We start from the raw sequence: 4,419 nt of genomic DNA, 5'->3' as shown, positions 1-4,419 counted from the left end.
CTTCCCGCGGGCGGGGGGTCCAATCGGACCCCCCCCCGGTGCCATAGGCGGTCGGCTCTTGTTCGCGGGCGATGAAAGGTCAGGGGGAGGCCATCCATTGATGGCCACCCCCTCCCGATCGCTCCCAGCGAATCAAATGCTTCCTCTCCCTCTGTAATGTAAACAGAGGGAGAGGAAGTGATGTCATCTCTCCTGGAGCCGGTCTTTTTGATCTGACGCCGAGGAGAGAAGACATCCAAGTAAGTGCACCAACACTACACTAACAGTAGAACACGCAGGCACACTTTTCACCCCCCTTCACACCCCGATCACCCCCCGATCACCCCCCTGTACCCCCTGTCACTCTGTCACCAATAGCAGTTTTTTTTTTTTTTTGCATTGGTGTCAGTTTGTGTCAGTTATAAGTGTTAGGGCAGTTAGGTTAGCCCCCTTTAGGTCTAGGGTACCCCCCTTTAGGTCCAGGGTACCCCCCTAACCCCCCCCTAATAAAGGTTAACCCCGTGATCACCCCCCGTCGCCAGTGTCGCTAAGCGATCGTTTTTCTGATCGCTGCATTAGTGACACAGGTGACGCTAGTTAGGGGAGGTAAGTATATAGGTTCGCTGTGAGTGTTTTATAGCGACAGGGACCCCCATATACTACCTGCTAAAGGTTTTAACCCCTTGATTGCCCCCTAGTTAACCCTTTCACCAGCGATCACCGTATAAGTGTTACGGGTGACGCTGGTTAGCTAGTTTGTTTTTTGTAGTTTATTACAGTTTATTATAGTTTATTATAGTTTTAGGGCACCCGCCGTTTATTACCTTATAAAGGTTTAACCCCCTAATTGCCCGGCGGTGATAGAAGTTACGTTTTTAGGATCAGATAAGGTCTGCGTCGCCCCAGGCAGCGTGAGGTTAGCGCCAGTACCGCTAAAACCCACGCACGCAGCATACACCTCCCTTAGTGCTATAGTATCTGAACGGATCGATATCTGATCCGATCAGATCTATACTCCCCAGCAGTTTAGGGTTCCCTGAAACGCAGTGTTAGCGGGATCAGCCCAGATACCTGCTAGCACCTGCGTTTTGCTCCTCGGCCCAGCCCTGCCCAGCCCACCCAAGTGCAGTATCGATCGATAACTGACACTTACAAAACACTAAGCACACATAACTGCAGCGTTCGCAGAGTCAGGCCTGATCCCTGCGATCGCTAACAGTTTTTTGGTAGCGTTTTTATACAGTCGCTGACAGTCAGGAGCTTTTTTGCCTGTGAGTCTCACTAGTGTACCCCTAAATTTAGAGCCCAAAATGGCAAATCGAAGGTACACTAGTGAAGAGGCCTACAGGTTTCTGAGCATGACAGATAGTGAAGAGGAAGTCACTCATCTGTCAGATTCAGGCTCAGAATACGATCCTGTAGAGGACAGCGGCTCCATGACAGATAGCTCTGACGACGGAGTTGTGGTCCCTGCTAAGGTCAGGCGTACCAGACCCCGAACTTATGCTGTCCTTGAAGTGCAAGAACCGCAGGGCTCTCGTATGGAGCAGAGCAGTACTAGTGCCGCTACTCCTTCTGGTGAACTGGCAAGCACCAGCGGCCTAGTACACCCTGGTCGTACATCCAGCACTGCAGTATCACGTGGTGACGTGGCGAGTCCCATAAGTGCAGTTCAAGCTGGCGAGGTGGCAAGCACAAGTAGTGTCCCGCTGCCACCAAGAAGACAAAGACAGGCCCGTCGTGCCCATAGTGCCCTTCCTGCTGCATTGGCCAATCCGAATTGGGAACCCTCCACTTCTGCAGCACCCGTACTTCCCCCTTTCACTGGCCAACCCGGAATTCAGGTGGAAACAGTTGACTTTACGCCACTGGATTTTTATTCGCTGTTTTTCACCGAAGATCTCTATAGATCTATTGTGGACCAAAGCAATTTGTACGCTGGTCAACACATCGCCACTATTCCCCAGTCCACCCTTGCCAGAGATTGGAAACCAATTACGGTTTCCGAATTTAAGACCTTTCTGGGCCTTTCCCTCCTCATGGGGTTGAATAAAAAGAGTGAGTTGCGGTCATATTGGTCCACTGACCCAATTTACCATTCACCCTTGTTCTCTGCTTCCATGGCCAGGGCACGATACGAGCAGATTTTGCGGTTCATGCACTTCAACGACAATGAACTCTGTCGTCCTCGTGGAGACCCTGCATACGATCGGCTCTACAAAATTCGGCCCCTCGTAAACCACTTCAACCAACGTTTTGCAGACTTGTTTACCCCCCATCAAGTTGTCTGCGTTGATGAGTCCCTGATTAAGTTTTCTGGCCGCTTGTCATTCAAACAGTACCTTCCCAGCAAGCGTGCCAGATACGGGGTCAAGATGTATAAGCTCTGTGACAGGGCCACAGGCTATACATGTAGTTTTATGGTTTACGAGGGCAAAGATAGTCACGTAGAGCCGACAAACTGCCCTGACTACATAGGAAGCGCTGGCAAGATAGTGTGGGACTTGGTGTCACCCTTATTCGGAAAGGGGTACCACTTGTACGTGGACAATTATTACACAAGCGTGCCACTTTTTAGTCACTTGTTTGATCATCAGATTGGAGCATGTGGCACCGTGCGACCTAATCGCCGGGGCTTTCCCCAGCGGCTTGTAGATTCCCGTCTTAGGCTGGGGGAGAGAGCCTGCTTGCAGTGTAATAATTTGCTCGCTATGAAGTGGAGGGACAATAAGAATGTTTTCGTTCTTACCTCCCTTCATGCAGACACGACGGTCCAAATTCCTACGGCGACTGGTGTTGTGGAGAAACCCCTCTGTGTCCACGAATATAACCTTAATATGGGAGGGGTGGACCTCAACGACCAGCTGTTGGCGCCGTACCTAATTGCCCGTAAGGCCAGACGCTGGTACAAAAAAGTGTCTGTTTATTTATTTCAATTGGCTTTGCTGAACGCTCATGTGCTATACAGAGCTTCAGGACGGACTGGATCCTTCCTTAAATTCCAGGAAGAGATCGTCAGAGCCCTTCTGTTTCCAGACGGTGCTCTACCTCACCTTCCCCAACCAAATGCAGTAAGCCGGCTGCATGAGAGGCATTTTATTTATGTCCTCCCGAGTACCCCTACCCAACGAGCCCCCCAAAAAAGATGTCGTGTCTGCAGCAAGCGCGGATTTAGGCGTGACACCCGGTATTATTGTCCCCTCTGTCCTGGCAGTCCTGGTCTTTGTCTTGGTGAATGTTTTGAACGCTACCATACACTAGCGGAGTATTAGCGTAGGGTACAGCACTGCACAGACTAGGACACACTTTCACAGGGTCTCCCAAGATGCTGTCGCATTTTGAGAGACCCAAACCTGATACCAGTTAAAAAAGTTAAAGTTACAAAAAAAAGTGTAAAAAAAAACAAAAAAACAAAAAAAAGTAAGAAAAAAACACAAAAAAATATATAAAATAAAAAAACCAAAAATAGTTGTTGTTTTATTGTTCTCTCTCTATTCTCTCTCTATTGTTCTGCATTCTATACTGCAATGTTTTATTGTTATGTTTTTATCATCTTTGCTTTATAGGTATGCAATTTTTTTATACTTTGTTTTTTTATTGTTAACTACTTTTTTGTTTTCAGGTACGCCATTCAGCTGCAGAGCGGATTTATTTATCTTGACAGCAACAGTGTTTGCTCCCACGATACATAAAGCCGTGACTCCAGCGCTGTCGGAGGTGATTTCACCACCACAGTTACATACTTCAGCATATATGCCGAAGCGTGGGGGCAGTAGTGGGTGGAGGAGCGATTTGCTCCTGCCTTTTGCGGGAGGATGCCCCCATGCTTCGGCATATATATATTTTAGGTAGGTACAGGTTGCGTTAAATGTTTTATTTTTTACTATGTTTTTTTTTTGTATTTTGCTTTGCAGGTATGGTAAGTATTACTGTTATACTGTAATGTTACTTTGTTTTTTGTTAACCATCATTTGCTTAGCAGGTACGCCATTCAGTTGCAGCGCGGATTTATTTATCTTGACAGCAACAGCGTTTGCTCCCACGATACATAAAGCCGTGACTCCAGCGCTGTCGGAGGTGATTTCACCACCACAGTTACATACTTCAGCATATATGCCGAAGCGTGGGGGCAGCAGTGGGTGGAGGAGCGATTTGCTCCTGCCTTTTGCGGGAGGATGCCCCCATGCTTCGGCATATATATATTTTAGGTAGGCACAGGTTGCATTAAATGTTTTATTTTTTACTATGTTTTTTTTGTATTTTGCTTTGCAGGTATGGTAAGTATTGCTGTTATACTGTAATGTTACTTTGTTTTTTTGTTAACCATCATTTGCTTAGCAGGTACGCCATTCAGTTGCAGCGCGGATTTATTTATCTTGACAGCAACAGCGTTTGCTCCCACGATACATAAAGCCGCGACTCCAGCACTGTCGGAGGTGA

This window comes from Aquarana catesbeiana, linkage group LG09 (genome assembly GCF_042186555.1).
Source record: "Aquarana catesbeiana isolate 2022-GZ linkage group LG09, ASM4218655v1, whole genome shotgun sequence".
Classification (NCBI taxonomy): Eukaryota; Metazoa; Chordata; class Amphibia; order Anura; family Ranidae; genus Aquarana; species Aquarana catesbeiana.
This window is presented reverse-complemented; position numbering follows the sequence as displayed.